The 19014-nt window shown below is 27.5% G+C and overlaps 1 protein-coding gene across 1 annotated transcript in view; it reads left to right on the top strand.

The window, feature by feature from the left end:
* The first annotated feature begins 2403 nt into the window (after nt 1-2403).
* Nucleotides 2404-19014, top strand: part of vri (vrille) — a 254374-nt gene continuing 237763 nt past the window's right edge. The window contains exon 1 of the mRNA XM_024359974.2: nt 2404-2446. The gene's annotated coding sequence lies outside the window, so the exon portion shown is untranslated. The remainder of the gene's footprint in view (nt 2447-19014) is intronic.

Below are 19014 nucleotides of genomic sequence, written 5' to 3'. Positions count from 1 at the left end.
TATATATATATATATATATAGAGAGAGAGAGAGAGAGAGAGATACTGGAACTCTAACTTTCTGAGGTTGAGGGGTATTCCAAATTATTGGATTATTTACGATTAAAAAAAAAACATATAATCACAATAGTGTTTAAATAAATTGTTTAAAGCATCCTTTTTTCTTAATGAGAGACAGCAATTACTCCTCAAATGAACTAATGTATACATTCATCAATCAAAAAAGTTTCCATACACCACATGTTGAAATGATTTAATAATTTTCTTTTAGGGTATTACTTAAGTTTTATTTATACTTTTTATAGTATAATATTTGTTTAATCATGCAATTAATGTAGGTCTCTTCCAATGTTCTTTAAAAATCAATGCAAATATTAATTTGCAATCGAATACTTTGAAGTTTGAAATTTACATACTTTCAAGTTCAGACCGAAACAAATACTTGAATCTTGCATTAAAATCCAATTGATACACTATCAAGTCAAGGATCAATTTTAAGTAGTTATTGACACCCATCCGTATCGTAAGATCGTATAGGTGTGATTGTGTATATGAGTGTTTGGTCATAAAATTAAAGTGAAATTAAGTATTAGCGGTACGTATGCCTGGAATGTTACAACTTATTAGTTAAAATTTATCGAAGTCCCATTTTAAATCGTAAATTTTACAATTTCTCTAAAACGACTCAAATGATTTTGATTAAACCCGTAATATAAATGTGCCATTAAATTCTCTTAAATACTCGCTTTGTCTTATTTTCTTATTGAAATAGAATGACAGAGATATTTTTAATTAAAGTATTTCTAAGATCACTTCTCTATCCTTTAATATGGTCTTCTTAAAATAATTTCAGGAAGATTTTATTAATGTCTTGAGAGGAATCAATTTCAAGAAAATGTAAAATGTGCGTATTTTAATTTTGTAGAAATAATCATGATATATCATTTAAGAATATTTGAAATGTGCTCTGAGAACTAAGTTAATTAATAATATACTGCTCGACTGTAGGAATCAGATATTCTGAGGTTGAAGGATATTTCCGAAACGCCATTACAAAATGGATTTACATGAATACTCATTTTGTCATGGCGTATATATAAAGGTGTGCTAAGAGGTAAAAATAAGTTTAAGATAATAAATATCGAAAAGTACAATTAATCTTTTAGCAATTATTTTATGATAACTATTATAATATATAAAATTGTACACAGTTTATTCGTTTAAAAAATTATCTCTACTACTACAACCCATGAAAGGTCAGAGGTGTAGTACATTGTAAGGAAGTACTGTTTGTAAACCAACGGTTGTGCTAGGAGGTGATTTCGTCAGAATTAAAGGTAACCACTTTATGAGGGTGTTTTTAGTGAAACTATTTATTAGAAAATAATTATCCGTAATAGCCGGGATTCGAAACAGAGCCCTTGTAGTTAGTAGTGCCTTACCACTATACTACCAGCTCCCATAAATATTTTATACATACAACGATAAAACTGAATCCACTATAAAGTTAAGTTAATAAAGTTATTCATCAATGCAGCGATCAATGGGAAAAAAATAAAAAATATATATTTAAATTAATGTTCTAAATTATTTTTAACTTTTTTTTTAAATGGTTTTATATTATTATAATCAAAAACACTAATATCATATATGAAAATATTATCGTCAACCTTATAAAAAATAATGTAATAACATTAAAATTTACATTGCTAAAATTATAACACTTTTCAATTAATAGAGTATAAATATGAAAATATAATTAAGAGAGAGCAAATAAGAAATAATAATAATATATTTATAACTTGATAATTTTCTAGTATTAGACTACTTGTCTAATTGTCATTAAAATACCTTAAAATCATTGTAAAATTTTAAATGCTCCTGCTAATTAAGGATAATTTATTTTAATAAATTTAAAATCTCACATTTGATGAATCAAAACATTAGACTATTACTCTTTTTTTATATGCAATTTACTTGTGCAGTATTCGACTTTTCTGTTAACAGTTCCCTAACTGCACTGTGCCCTGTCTAATGTTGCAATTTTTACCCCGATACTCTTAAATTCGTATATGTCGCTCACTCGTTTACATGTCGACTGAGGATATTAATTTTTCATTCATTTTTTGTTCTATTGAGAATTATTCAAATTTGCAAACAGTTGATTGTGTTTGTTTCTCATAAATTAACTTTTTAAATCATGATTCAGTCGTTTAAATTTGTACATTTTCCTTTAAGAAGGCTCACAATTGTGGTATATCCAGGTTACCATACCTGGAAATTGGCCTGGAGACAGACAGACATAAGTATGTGCGTACTACGCGTGTATACAATGCGTGGGAGCGGTGTGAGTGGGGGGTTATGTAAGGGCGTGAGTCAGGAGTGCCCCTTCCACCGGCCGAGTCAGTGTTCGCTACGGCAGCTCGCCGATCGCCCGCACTGTCACGGTGAGTTCTCTACTTGACACTATTCGGTGGCGGTCTCCTCGAGAAGACAACTCCTCTTCTTCCCTCGCGGCTCGATCCAGTTCATTCTCTTCCTTCTGTCTTTACACTCCCGAGATTGTTATTGTGCCTCATCACGTCAGATATATTGTCTATAAACAATGTCATTAACTTGACCGGATGGTAACAGTAGGTAACCTACTTACTGTCGCTTCTTGTGCCCAGTTTTATTCGAATTTGTTCGTCCTACAGGTGCAGTAGGGAGACTAGGTGCAGTGGATGCCCTGGCGGGTTAAGACCTTGACTAGGAGGGTACAGCGCCTATTACGTGAGCGTTGAGATCATTGGGCGGACCTTGCTCCATAACTTCTGCAATCCGCCTCTCCCTGCCTTTTAATATTATACAACTGTTCCTGTCCCGTTAGTTCTTTCGACACCACATCCTTAGGCAAATGTATTTTTGTAATGACTTGTGTGTTTGTTTCTGTCACTTTCTGACATACGAATCTCTTGTGACTGTTCCTAGCCAATCATAAATACTTCGATTGTTTTCAAACATATTAACAAAATTGGATTGAACAGGGATGTTGGAACCCTGCAAAACATTGGCTGATGCTTAATTGTTTTGACGACAAGGTTAGGAATTTGCCAGGTCATGTTTGACATTTGCTTGTCTATAGCATCTTCATTCTGAACAGTGGACGCTTCGATTTCTTGTTATTGTAAGATGGAGTCAGTCCGTTTCGGAAATTGACATACGCCAGTTGTTGAACTTGAAGGAAGAATCTATCCAATGTGGAAATTTCTTGGTTATTCATAAAAAAAAATAATGTTAGATCTTCGCCTTTGATCTATAAATTTCCATGTATACCTCTCCTTTTTATTTGATACCATACCCTATTCTCTTTAACCCTAAGTTTCATAACTAACAACAATCTATAGCATGTATATTTTGTTTCGACTTTGGTGAAATTTGTTCTTAAATGGTGTAAATTCGATGGCAACTGTATTTTTTTTTAATAATGTTTACAGTTTTATACCTTAATCATTTTCCTATTTTGATTAAAGGTGTATAATAAGTGTGGTAATGGTATTGTGAAGGAATGATACAGGATTATCCATTTATTTAATATTGCATAAATCATAATTAGTGTTTGCATTTGTATTTGTATACAAATTTCTATTTGTTTTCATTTGTGTACATGATAAAACACTACTAAAATCATAAACAATTGATTTAACCTCACAGCGTTTTTTGCCAATATCACTATGGTACCGAATATTCTCGTCAGATATTAGTCAATCCACACTCCTAAAAAGGATATATATTGACTTATGGCATACCAAAATAAATCATGAATAAGACTGACTTACAAACAAATAAATAAAATATATATATTTTTATAATAAACTATTTTTATTATCAATTATAATTAATTGATTTGAACCTTTCCATGGCCAGGTTTAAGTTTCCTTTTAAGAAAGGAAATAGTACAAATACAAATAACTACAATAAATCTGTTTTATTTATTGATGACTCATTAATATTTTGTATATACCATATATTTGTACCATAAAGTCATATAAACAAACTGTATTGTTTTTTATTAATGCTTCAGATATACATTTATGTATCTGTAGATAGATGTGTATCTATGTAGCGTTTTTATGAATACTCTTCTTTGAACCCAAAAGAAAAAAACATCGAGGGTATTTTTGTTTTTTCAAAATTTCTTAAATCATTATATTTATTGAAAATTATTTTATAAATTAGTAGAAAAGTAATTAGTAACAGCCAATACCCTGTTTCAAACATCTATACGGTGGTTAAAATGTGTTTTAAAATGTAATTAAATTTTAATAGCAATCATTTTGATATTCAACCTCTATGGTAAAATTTCCCATGCAAGTATAATATGTATATTATCGAAGTATAGTGAGCTGTATTATAGTTTTTATTTGTTTAAATTTCTAAACTGGGTAAAAATAAATGAAATGCATATTAAACACCCTCTGACACAAGACCCGGTTGCCGCCATGATGGTTGAAGTAGAGGTGCACAGTGGTCAGCCATACGTAATTCCTCCTGACCTTAATTTCGGTTTTCCAGACCGGTCCGGTTCATAATGAAATAATCACAAGAGATCTTGCGAGGCGGGTGGTTCACGGTCTAACAAACAACCTCTGCAGCAAAGAACTGCACGAAAAAAAAAATATATATATACATTAAAATAAATTGTTTACAGTTATAATGATGTGTTAATATTTGATCGCAGATATTTATGAATGAGAAACTTCACATCATGTGAAATCCATGATATAATTTCAGTTTCGCATATTTATTTCAGGTGGATATAAGTCTTTTTTTAGTGAATTTTTATTTACCAAAGAAAACCTCTACTTAAGTTTTTGTTAAACTGTTTAAGAGAGATAAACTCCCTTTGTATAGTTTTCAGTTCTGATGACCTCTGAAATATATTTTGTTTTTTTAGAATCTTATACGAAAATAATCTGGTTACAATTTCCATGATTTTTTTTTTAGTTGTTGCATCATTAAAAAATAAACGAGGTTTTTTTTTTTTAAACCATCCAATGACTTCCGTATCCAATTCGTAAAATCAAAATCCTAAATCCACCATAATAAAGTTATCCAATAAGACTTTAATATTAGGTCATTGATTTGCCCCGAAACAGATATACACCTCTCCATTATAAACAATAAACGCATATGAACCGACTAATTAGTTTCCAAGTCTCTTGTCGACAAGAAGTCTGATAAAAAGAAGGCCTATGGAGCTCCTAAAATAAAATTATGATAGAAGAGAAAGACATTTTTAGTTTAACAAGTATTTGTCATGGTGTTAATACAGGTGTAAATGTAATATTAATGATGGGAAGGTGGTTGGCGATGTGAAGAACACAAATAAGTAAGAACTTATTTATTATTGCCGACGTTTCGGCCAGAATTTCAAGCCTTCATCAGGGCTAAGAACAAAAAAAAAACGAATAAAAGAAATTACAGAATAATTAAAAAATGAGTAAAATAAATAAAAAAATCTTACTTTTACACCTGTATTAACACTATGACAAATACTTGTAAAACTAAAAATTTCTTTCTCTTCTATTGTAATTTTATTTTAAAAGTTCCCTATGCTTTCTTTTTAACAGGCTTCTTGTCGATAAGAGACTTGGAAACTAATTAGTCGGTTCGTATGGGTTTATTGTTTATAATGGAGAGGTGTATATCTGTTTCTGGGCAAATCAATGACTTAATATTAAAGTATTATTAGATACCTTTAATATGGTGGATATAGGATTTTAATTTTACGAATTGGATACGTAAGTCATTGGATGGTTTCATAAAAATCTTGTTTATTTTCTAATGATGCAATAACTAAAAAAAAAAGTTAACAAAAAATATTAAACGTTATATTTCAGAGGTTATCAGAACTGAAAACCATAAAGAGGGAGTTTATCTATTAAACAGTTTAACATAAACTAAAGTAGAGGTTTTCTTTGGTAAATAAAAATTCACTAAGACTTATATCCACCCGAAATAAATGGCCAAAACTGAAACCATATCATGGATTTCACATGATGTGAAGTTATCCATTGATGGTGCAATAAAAAAAATATATTGAATAGAGATATAGAAATAACGTTTTGTTTAATGAGTGAATGATTTTATATAGTAAAGGTAGGCTAGAAAAGACTGAGTATCCTCCAGTTTACCAATACATTCTGGAAATTACATGCGTGTGGAAATTTATTGTGTGAATCCAACACAAGGCTTCGAACTTATTGGCATGGAGTCTTTGATTTGAGAAAAGACTCTAAACCATAGAGAGATTCACATAAATTACCTTAAATCATCAAATTGTAATGTTATGATTGATTTTGGTATTCCATGGGTCCATAAATGCTACTAGCATCTAATTATACCTTGCATTATATTTATTTATTTTTTAAACGCAATTAAAACGCTATTATAATGCTTATTAATATTTTTTAAGAAATTGATGAATTAAATTATTATTGATTGTACCATTCATTTACCTTAGCCATTGTAAATTTGATAAATATGTATTTTTTTCTTTAATTTATTAAATATATAATTTATCTATTCAAATGATTTTTTAATATCTGTTCTACAACTGTTAGAATTTAAATGGTAAAACTTTTCGGATTAATTAAAAAAAAAATGTAAATATACGTACAGTAAAAACCCACTCAACCGGCAACTCGGACTGACCAGCGGAAGTAAGAAAATAAAATTTGGAAAAACACCAAGTTCCGTAAAATAAAACAAAATAATTAACCTTTTCACTAATATTAGAAAAATAAAATATATATATTTATGATTTTGATATGAATGTACTTGATTACATCAGGTAATACTGATGTAATCAAGTACATTTACCCAAGTTTGTAGCAGATTGTAATATTCATTACTAAATAAATAAATAATAAAACAATTTAAAACTCAAAACATCGTTTGAACCCTTAAATTAAGTTGTATATCCAAAGATTTTTTTTAAGTTGGTCTAATAAACTTAACTTCGTCATTTCTTATATATTCATCATATAACATAAAAATATCTTTTTTAAATAAAGTTATTACTTTTAATTTTTACCTGATATATCAGTTAAATTAATATTAATTGTTTGGCTCCCGATTAACCGGGTTTCTCCCCCGGCTACGTTGGATAACCAGAGTTCTACTGTACTGTATTTTATATCTAGATCAATGTTGTTTTTTTTTATTTCAGGGACAACATTATCACAATTAAAAAAAACAAAAAACTTAAATAAATAGGACCATTCAAAAAAAATATCTGTATATATGATTGGAAGTTTAGTTTGTCTGGTATACATAGTTGTTGAGAAAGATAATTTTATCACATTTTAGCCTCTATAGTCTATTAGTATTTAATGATCTTCTCTTACCTGATAATTAACTTTGTACATTAACATAATGATCGATTAATGTGGTAATTATTACAGTGAAGTGTATGATGTCGATTCTATCACAAGCAGCTGACTTATCCATCTTTTTATAAACCGCTTCGCGAAAAGGTTCAAGTTTAGTAATAGTTCCAGCCCGGTTTATTCACTTTCAATTGTAAAAATTTGAAATAGTTTAATAATTTTCCATAGATCACCATAATGTTTTATTGAACGTGTCGGAATAAGGTCGTGAAACTTTTACGCAGTAAATGTAATGTATTGATTACTCTATAAAACTGTTTGTACAGAAATATTGTCTACATACAAAAGTGTTTGTACTTACATTAAGATAGTGATAGTTTTAATTTCAAATAAATTTAACTACACCTCGAAGTTTTCATATTTCTTGTATTATGCTAGAAATTCATTGTGTATTTAGCGATCTAGTGTGCCTTAAAATTACAGCACGGAATAGAGAACGCATTTTGTGCAATAAAATAACGAAAAATATGCAGTACAAATCCCCATAATGCCCAAAATCCCATTACTAAAACCCAAAATGTGTTTAAATTGTATATAAAAAGTCCAAATTCTGCTATAATCAAATTTATTATGAAAAAAATATTATTAGCTTTATAAGGAATAGCTTATCTTACCTTGTTTGAATAAAAAAAAAATCTCTAAAAACTTACCACATTGATGGAAAAATACTCAAACTCCTATCATGGAATTTGGAATTTTCATATTTCTGAATTTATTTTTTGAAACTTTAATATTGTAATTTGAAATATAATTTTTTCAATTTCATGAAATCAGGAATAAAATAACTACTTACACCAAAAGTTGTAAACATAAATTTAATTTTTCGGACTTCATTACTTTAAATACATTCAAAACTCAACTTACGATCTCGTGAATGCAATAATTCTCATTTTTTAAAAAATGTAATTAAGATTTAAAACCTAATTTTATTGCAGTGAGCATCTACTTATGATTTCCTAAAATAAAGGGATTCCTGTTTGTCTTCACCACCCGCAGATCCCAACAAATACTGGGACGAACTAGTGCCCGAGAAAGGAATAATTGAATAATACCGTTAACCGTTGAATATTAACTGTAACAATATTTATTTGTTTCATTGAACGTGTTATATAAAATTAGGATCAAAAGAGCGTTTCTTTCATGATTCGAATTTCTGTCGAGGTTTGGCTGAATTTGAAGCTAGGGGAAACAAAGATAAAGTTGCACAAAAAGTGAATTCCTTACTTCATTTTTTAAAATGAATTTAAGCTTGTACGAGCCCAGATTATGACAGACATTAATATAATATTTGGGTTAGGGATTGTATGTTAACGGGCCGTTTATTTATTGAAATTTTTGCCAGAAGAAACAGATTTCGAAAACAATTATCAGCACATCTCAATATAAGTACATCTACGTTTTCAAGGTACATAAAAAAAAAAAATAGGAAAAGTAATAGAAATAGATTAACGAGAGTAAAACTTGTGTGTTTTTATATATTAAAAAATACCGAAAATTAAAGAGTTTTTAAAGTAAACGCCGCATTTTACTAAATTAATAAATAAATAAAATAAATAATTCTAGCAATGCCTTGTAGATTCCTTAGGTTTTTGTGAATTAATTTTCTACTTTTTTGTTTTTTAAAGGATTATGTGCTACTGATTTTACTCACAACCATGTAAGGTGGAAATTATTTGTTAAAGTGTATTTGGAAAAAAAAAGTGAATCCTTCAAAAATTTAGTCTTAAAATACAAGAGAACAAGGGAAAATTTTGCCAACTAGGTTAGCGTTGTCTAAATCATAGTATCCCTCGAACAAAAAATACTTTGGTCAGACTAAACACTAGTGAAGAAGAAATTTGTTGCCATTTTTGTACTATTCATTTCAAACCTCTCTACATTTATTTAATGTCTTTTTCTAAAAGTCAATACATTATTGTTGAGATGATCAAAGTTATAAATTTATCTATTAAACTACATTACATGAAAACAATCTATATTTCTTTATAAGTCCAACGTTTCGGCTAATTGGGCCATCCTCAAGGTTAATCTTAAATTCAAATTTGGATACATTAAAACTTTTAATTACACCAGTCGTGCTTGATTTGATTTTATTAATTGAATCACACCATTTGCTTCATCACAAAAATATTTTTATGATGATACAAATATTGTTGCGATAAAGTATAGTAGTGTAAATTGACAAAATAGGATAATTTTTGACTGAAATTATTGATCTGGACAGAATATCCTGCATAAAGTTTTTATATTTCTAAATTTGTATTTCAGATTGCCCTTGAGGATGGCCGCATTGGCCGAAACATTGGACTTATAGAAATATAGATTGTTCTGAAGCTTAAATTAGATAAATTTTATTTTATTTAAACAAAGTCTCAAGAAAGTGAAAAGATTATAAAATAAATCTCTACTTTTTTTTTCGATTCTGAAAAATAACAACGCGATAATTGCGTAACATGAGTTATTGTTAAAATAAAAAATAAATAAATGAAATTAGAATTTAATTATATTATTTCAAATTCTTGAGACAAGGTAATTTTTTATTAAATAAATCAAAAATTCGTGTCCATTTTTGTCTCAACACTTTATTTTTCACCAGTCCAACGTTTCGGCCATTCTAGCCATCCTCAAGGACATCTTCAATATAATTTCTTCCTCACATTAATTTTTTTTTTTAATTATTTATTTATTGTAATTTACAACTGTACAAAATAATACAATAGGTAAATATGTAGTATGTTTCATATACACTTGAAAATCTTGGGAAGGAACCACCCATTGGTGGTACTTCAAACATTAATTTAAACTAGAAGGTCTCGTGCCCATCTTCTTTTCAGACGCCTCGGAGGATTATCAGAGATTGTTAAGGATGAAAGATTAAGAATTAATGGGTTAGGATGGTCAAGGAGTTTGGAATAAAAAGACGCATATCTGGTTTGGGTCAAATCTGCAACGAATGGGATGTTAAGGTCTTTATGAATGAGTTTATTTGTGACGTAATAAGGAGCATCAAGGATTTTACGTAGGATTTTGGATTGTAACGATTGGATGCGGGAAGAATTTGATGGTTTGGTGGAGCCCCAGAGCTCAATTCCATATGTCCAAATTGGTCTGATTATTGTAGTGTATACTAATTTTTTGTAGTGAATGGGAAGTTTAGAGCGTTTGTCAAGTAAGTGTTGTAGCAATCGGAATCTACGAGCAGTTTCTTGTCGTTTCAGTCTTGTGTGTGATTTCCAAGTAAGTCTCTTGTCAAGATGGAGTCCTAAGTATCGAATCTGTCACATTAATTTAAAGTTTCTTTTGCAGGCTATTCTGTCCTGGTCATTTTCTTTATTATAAGTTAAAAGCCTATGGTAGTGTATTAATTGTTGATAATCTTATATAGGAAAATTAAATATTAATGATTTTAATTTTTTTTAAAAAAATAGGCTTTTAACTTATAATAAAGAAAATGACCTGGGCAGAATAGCCTGCAAAAGATACTTTAAATTAATGTGCGGAAGAAATTATATTGAAGATGTCCTTGAGGATGGCTAGAATGGCCGAAACGTTGGACTGGTGAAAAATAAAGTGTTGAGACAAAAATGGATACGAATTTTTGATTTATTTAATAAATTAGAATTTATTTTTTCATATAAAAGAAATCAATTTAGCCGGTATAAAATATGAGAAATCGTCGTGTAGTATTCAAGCTGAATTGGTCAAAATCACCGAAATACTTTAAAATTTAGATTACTACTACTTTGACTAAATTTAGATTATTTTGGTTTTTCTAATAATTAATATAATGTCTAAATTTATAGAACTAGTTTGCCGGACTTGATTGGTGTTAGCCAAGTGGAAAATGAGAAAACAAGTCAACCTGATACTTGAACTTGTCAACTTGCATTAGTGTTTATGTTGACTTAGTACAGTATACTCCTGATTTTAATTTGATCAAATTAGTTTTACCAATTTTTGTAATCTCCAGATTTTTATTTAATAAAATATATTTATAATGCAGAGTTGAAACATAAATATTTGAACGGATTACTATAGATACTGATACAAACCACCCTATAAATGTAAATGTAATCTGAAAACAATTGAACAAACAGTTGAATTATTTTGATTTAGTGGTAAGTTTGAATATAGCAAGGAAATTAAATTTATTATTGTTATTTAATGCAATGTTAATTATACAATAAAAAAAAATATAAATACTCAAAGTATTTTTCACGTCCCGTTAATTCCAGAAGGAGAAAACTTTAAAATTTAAAACTTAAATATTTAGCATCCATTTTCAAGCTTCTTTCCCCAAATGTGGATAATGACAATGAAGTTTACATTAAAATAGTTTATAATTTAGTCTTAGAAACGTTACTCTTAGTATTTATTTTTTTTTTAATTTTTGTTATTATGTGTTTATATTACTTCACTATTATTTAATAAGTATTAAAATTATATTTTTTACTTATTTTTACAGCTGTGATATTTCTTTGTTACAATAATTGTTATATTTTATTTATATTGTCTTGTATATGTTGTTTGAATGTACATTTAGAGTTCTTCTACTCGTTGCCTAGGAATGTAGCAGCTTGTACAATATTAATATTCCTAAAAAAATGAAGTAATAAAGAAAATGTGAATGTAAAAATTGTATCTTGAAATACATAAAATACACTGAAATACATAGAATAGTATCGCTAAAAAAAAATTTAAATTGTTTTAATATGCTATTTATCGTGAGATCACTATTTATTCGCAAACAACATTTTTCTTAAGTTATCGCTCATTTTACGGATATTCAACACAAGTTTCATTTATTAATTTTTTACTAGCAATTGTTTTTTTTATTTTACATTAGCTTGAACAGAAATTAAAGAACCGGCAATATGTATTTTTTTTTTTTTATTCAATACAAAATAATATCATAAATAAAAGTTAAAAGACACATACTTTAAAAGATTTTGTTATTATTGAAGATTTGCTCACTCTTATATTAAAATGATTTGCATTTACCGTCAATTTGAAAAGATAAAAATGTCTTTAATTACATCTCAATACTCAAAGAAACAGCAAGAAAATCTTATTATAACGTAAGGTTTTCGTTTTTATTGTAAAGATGGAAAAACGTATCCAAATTATTCAATTAAATATTTGTGAAAAATCTTCTTTTTATTCAAAATTATAATAAAAATATATCACCATGCATGACGTTTCGGGATTTTGCCCCATCTTCACGATTTTATGCTCTTATATTTATTTGACATTTTTATCTTTTTACCAGTAACACTATACTTTCTGATACAAGCATTCATCTCTGATGACTTCGTCTGAAATTAAAAAATATAATTTAAATTAAACGGAATTCTAGGGAGTATTTCCCTGGTCTACATACACTGCACTACGCTGGGGATATACAATGACAACAAACTTTTTTTTATTTATTGATATTTACAACTGTATAAAAAATACAACAAGTAATGACCTAATGATAATGATATGATACAGCATGTAGAGAAACTACCCAGTCGTAGAGCTCTAAAAACATTTTACAATATAAGGTCACGAGGCCATCTTCTTTTCAGGCGCCTCGGAGGATTGCCAGGTATGGAAGAGGAAGCAAGGTTAGAAACTAGTGGGTTTGGGTGATTAGGGAGTTTATTGACAACAAACTTGAAAAATATTTAAGTATTATGAAAGATAAAGTAAAGATGATAACATGAAAGTAACTGTAAGAATATAAATTTTGCAGCTTTGGCCATCACAGTATAATAAGATATTATAAATTTAATTTTGAAAATCAAGAAATTTTAGATAGTGAAAAAAACAAAACAAATAGATAAATAAAATAAACCATTTATGTTACAAACAAATATAAATAGTGTAGTAAAATTTAAAAATAGTACAAAAAAATAAAAACAGTACAGCTTTGGCCCATCAAAGTATAATAAGAAACCTTAAATTTATTTTTTTAATATCCAGAAATTTTAGATAGTGAATGAAACACACAAATAAACATAAAAAAAAACAAAGAATTCATTTCTATTATAAAAAAAAAAAAAAATAAATAGTCTAGTAAATTTCAAGATAGATGCTGTGAATTTAAAGAACAACTAAGCAGATATTAAAATTAAATTAGACATAAAATGAAATGAAAATTTGAAAATATCTACAACAAGCATATTCTTATAAATTCCTTTAGATAAAAATTTTAGTAATTATTCAGAAAGAGGAGTGTAGCAAAATAGAGCGAGCGTTGATAAATGTGTGGAATGTTAAAGAAAAAGAAAACAAAATAGATTTCATATGAATAAAAAAAGACACTGAACAAATCAGTATAGCAGATATAATGAAATATTGTTGTGTAAGATAATTAATTATATGTGATTGTTTCAGTTAATATTTATTTGAAAGTAATTTTGAAGTATGTTATTTTATTTATTATTTATTGTTGTATTGTTAAAATTGTAGAAAATAGATCCTGAAGACGGAGGAGTACTCCAAAACGTTGGCTTAAAAAAAATAAATTTTTTCATTACAGTTTGTATCAATAAAAACGTTTTTGGAAAATTCTTTTCATTGAAGTATTTATATCAAGAAATTGACTTAATTGTACAAGAAAATGAGAACAAAAAGAAATCGTTTAGAAAATATTCGTATTTAATTTTAGAATTGACTAAAAATGCTGAAAAAAACAACTCTAAAATGAGTCTAAGGCCTGAACGTTGTTAACAGGAGAAAAATATAAAGTATAAATCTAAAAGAGTGGTAATTATTTATTTCTTGAACTAATTAAATAGACTAGAATAAATTACTTTTTCAGTGCATTATCTTTGTAATGTTATAAATTATGAATTATAGCCTTCTAGGCATTGATATGAATTACCCGGGGTTTAAAATGCTAACAATTAGATTGTATGATTTTTATTTTTTTCTAAATCATTATGATATGGAATAATAGTATAAGTTTTAATGACCAATTAAACCGATATAATTGTACTAATTTAAGAGTTACTTTCGTATTGAGTGTACCTATGCAATTTTTTTTTCATTTACGGATCCATTTTTTATTTATTTTGTCTGATATACAACATATTAATGAAATAAGACACTTTATTTCCATTGGATTTTCTGACATTACTTTCGACGATCTTCACGTCTTAACACATATTCATCCATTTGTAATATTACTGAAAATAGTAGATCCTTGTTCTTTTAATTCTAAATAAATTAAATTCTAAATAAATTAAATTCTAAATAAATTAAATTCTAATTTTTAAAAAACAGAAATAATTATAATAATGAACTGATTGCAGTTTTAATGCGTCGCATAAAGGTGCAAACGTTGACTAAAAACGTATTAAAAAGAATTTTATTCAAAGTTTAAGCGCTTGGGTGTTCATATATTTATTCCAGTTGTATTATTGTTAATTTTCTGACGTAATTTTAATTCAAATAAAATAAGTATAAAATGGGTAGCTAAAAAGAAATATGTGCAGCTAATTTGTCTCATTAACTTTGAATTTAGCAATATTCTCCTTCATACTGGAATATGTTTCGAACTGTACCGCAATCACAAAGATTTGAAAATAATTTAATTCATCTAATAAAAATGAGAATAATAACTTCGTGTTTTCATTAATTAATTTATACTTTTTTGTGATTTTTTTTAACTGCAGAACGCAAAAAAAAAAATAAATAAATAAAAATAATATTAAAGACAATTTTTTTTTTAATGTGATTTTCTTAAGTTTTGCTGAAAATATATGATTGTAGGAAGATAGTCCGGGTGGCAGTCAATTAAGGTAACAAAACAGTAAAAGAGATCTATTTATTGTTAACAAAGGTTTCGCCCCACTTCGTCAGGGCTAAATGAAAAAACAAGATACAAACATTGTAATATTTACAAAACAAGTATATAAAAAATAATTAATAATAACAATATAAGGAAGTATACATGTAGGCAGACTGGAAACAAGTTACTAATAAATATAACCAGGAGTGATTAAAGTTCTAAATATAGATCTAGACAAACAAATTGTAGGAGACTACTCATTAAAATTACTTATAACTATGATGAAATAGGTAGGTGTAAAAGGTAGAACAGAGGTGAAGATATGGTATAGGTGAGGTATAGTAATATGTAAAAAGGAGATATCAAGAAAATTGATAAAAATAAACAATAATCGTACGGGTAATCACCTATTAGATTGGAACATTGAGAACGACTGAGAAAAAAAGGGGGAAGTCTGGCATAGAAAAAAGGGTTCCTACTTCCTTGGCTAACCCTTAGGAAGGGAAAGATTTTATATAATATATAAATAGGTAAATTAACAGAATCATCTAACCTAATATCTAATATTACAATAGGTAAATATATGCGATAAATAAGGAAGTACATGTATATGATAGTACATTCAAATATAAATACATTGATACATAAATACCTATGAATAAGTATATATTTATAAATAAAGTTACTGAATAAATGTATATATAAAGTTATAGGATAAGATAAAAGGGTAAGATTTCATAAATTCTTTCTTCTAATATGGAAATATATAATTTTTAAGAAGTTACTTTCCTTTTATATAAACCATATCATTTCTGCAGTATCAAAAAATTCCGGCATTTAGTGACTATGTGTTGACATATTTAAATCAATTATACTTATTTGATTTTTTAAATTTTTAATATAAACTTTAATAGGTAATTCCTTCTGAAAAAGGATTATATCTAAAATAGTGTGAACGTCTTACTTACCTCAAGAAAATAAAGCTTGGCGTAGTCGGTGACACGTGTTGCTCTGAGGCGAAGGGTGGAAGAACCCACCCAGAAGTGGGGGTGATAAGCCACTTGTTGCTTCACCCTTACGTCGTCTCCCTTAAACCGAATCAGTCATGTCATTCAGGCTAAACTATAATATCTTAATTTATACATGTAAACAAGTTATTATTAATTTATTAGGATATAATTTTACATTTTATTATTTTAAAAACGCTCAATTATTTTTGTAAGGGATAGAAACAATGTAACAATAGAAACAAACACCCCTCGATATATCGGCCCGCACCTTAAGAAGCGCTTTACTATTCGAATTCCTAGAAAATTCTATCACAAAATATATTTATAATACGTTATAAATAGTCCAATTTAATTACGAGAGAATTGAAAAAAATATATTATTTTTCAACAACAAAGTAAAAAAATAAATTAAAATTTGACTTATCGCTCATAGATTTTATGCTTAATCCGTCCGACGGTTACTATGTACCTTAGAGTTATTCTTTATTTTTGTTATGCAATATTATTTATTTTAGTACAAAATATTAGAAATGTAAAGTATATAATTTGTAATAAACGTTCTATTTAAAGTTACAATGAAATGATGCTTTTCATATGTGCAAATACGTTTTGTAAGAGAGAATTCAATTTTTATTTTCTTTATGATCGTATATACCTTTGTTTTTTATATAATTTTTAATGAATATAAAAAAATCTATCATTATTGTATTCTAAATTTCGTCCTTGATATGTCTATGTAGTCTATAATTCGCCCTGCTTTCTGTTTGGTTTTTATTAGACTTTTTCCAAGCCCTAGTAAAATCGTGAAATTCGGCCGGTTATCTTCGCAAAGGCACCTCTTTTTTCCCCGACACTAAAAGGGTTAAACAATACTGGTAACATATAATACCAAGTAACGTAGGCTAGCACTAGTGCTCAAAAAAATTTTTTTTCAGTTGCATGAAATGAAACATAGTTTATTATTTTTTACAAATAGTTTATTAGTCACAGACCATGTCCCTTCAGAACAATTTTGAGGTGAAATAATATATTGGTCAAAAAAGTGCGGTCGTCCTTACATGCGAATTATATTATATTACTTAATTATGTTAAGTTATGCCTGACCCATCTTGAGCTTTACTAGTTCAACCAATATTATAAAAAATACAAACATTAAACAAACATGTCACCCAATGATTTGTATTTTATTTTAAATGAATAGTGTTTTTTTCTCTTTCGGTTTGTTTTATCAAAATGTAGAAATAGAGAAATTTGTAAAATGTAATTGGTATCAAGAAAATCGTATTGTATTAGGTGGTATCCCAAAATAATACAGTAAATATTGCACATTATATATTTATGCAATAAAAATATGTATTAAAAAAATACTATTTAATTATAGTAATTATTTTAATACAAAAAATAATAATAAAAAAAGGTATTTTTAATATTTACAAATAATATATGTTCATGTTCAAGATAATATTTATTCTGAATGAAAAGGTGGTTGAACAGGAGGTATTTAATGTATTGGATATTTTTACATTTTATGCTTTAAAGCAGGAAAAAAAAACGTTGATTTATATTACTTTATTTTATATTTCAACTTTCTGAAATTTTAATCATGATAATCTCATCGCATCAGTTTCACGTTTCCATGATAATAAGCCTGAGTATTTTGAAAAACTAATATATTTTCACTATTTTTACTTAATAATTTTATAAAAACTTTTCTCCATCGTATCTTAATTCATCAAAAGTACACAAGAATTTTTGGTCACAATCCAGCAAGTAGAACACGGAAGAAAGTTTGTATAAAAATGATAATAACTCTACATATTGTTAAATCAACTAGAATGTACTAAAGTCAAAGGGTGATTAAAATTGTTGAAACATTTACCTACATTCACCCTAAATAAAACATAAAATTATAGTTTTCACAAATAAATTGACGTGATGGATTTTATTTTCATACCAGTTAGTTAAAATCTACCACGAAGATAAAGTAAAATAAATTAATGTTTCTGTTTTCCACAGTTCAATAATAAAATTGTATTTTTTAAAAATTATTGTGTTTTATTTTTGTAAATTCATTTTGCAAAAATACTGTACTTGGTGGTTATAAATGGAGATGAATTTTGAATTCAGTGCACTTTTAAACATGTAATTTTGTAAAAATATCCCATGCAGTTTTTTAGTTGCACACCTGTGTAATCTCACCTACGTTCTACGTTCATGACTATTGCGTTGGTTTTGTTTCTTAAATTTAAAGAATAAGACTCTATTTCTAAATGGACAACTTTATTTCTCATGGTGAATAAAATTTCCTTTATCGATTAATTTTAAACAAACAATAATAAAATTAATTGTCAGTGCTTCTTTTAAAAAATATTCAGTTTCACAAATCGATTTAAAAAAATATTTTCAAATTCCGAAATAACGTATTTAAATAAGTATACATAAAAAAAATTAAATAATTCATACGAGAAGATGGTTGGGGGTGCGGTCAAAATAAAACACCAATAATTTGAAGTAATTTATTTAATCGTGCCAACGTTTCGGCCAGAATTTCTAGCCTTCATCGTGGCTAAAAACAGAACAAGATAACTAAAGAATACAGAAAATAAAAAATAAAATATAAACAGAATGACATAAAGTACAGAATGGAATTAATAAAATAAAGTGATGAAAGAAGTGGAAAAAAAAAATGTGTACATAGGTAATTGAATAAGTAGGTAAAATAACATAATTAAGGAAATAAAATAAAAATGAAGTTATATAATGCAAAGAAATATGTATATTTCTTATATATA

The sequence above is a fragment of the Halyomorpha halys genome, unplaced genomic scaffold, assembly GCF_000696795.3.
Source record: "Halyomorpha halys isolate HHAL.00 unplaced genomic scaffold, Hhal_1.1 Scaffold170.1, whole genome shotgun sequence".
Classification (NCBI taxonomy): Eukaryota; Metazoa; Arthropoda; class Insecta; order Hemiptera; family Pentatomidae; genus Halyomorpha; species Halyomorpha halys.
The sequence above is the reverse complement of the archived record's forward strand: the minus strand, read 5'-3'. Positions and strand labels throughout refer to the sequence as shown.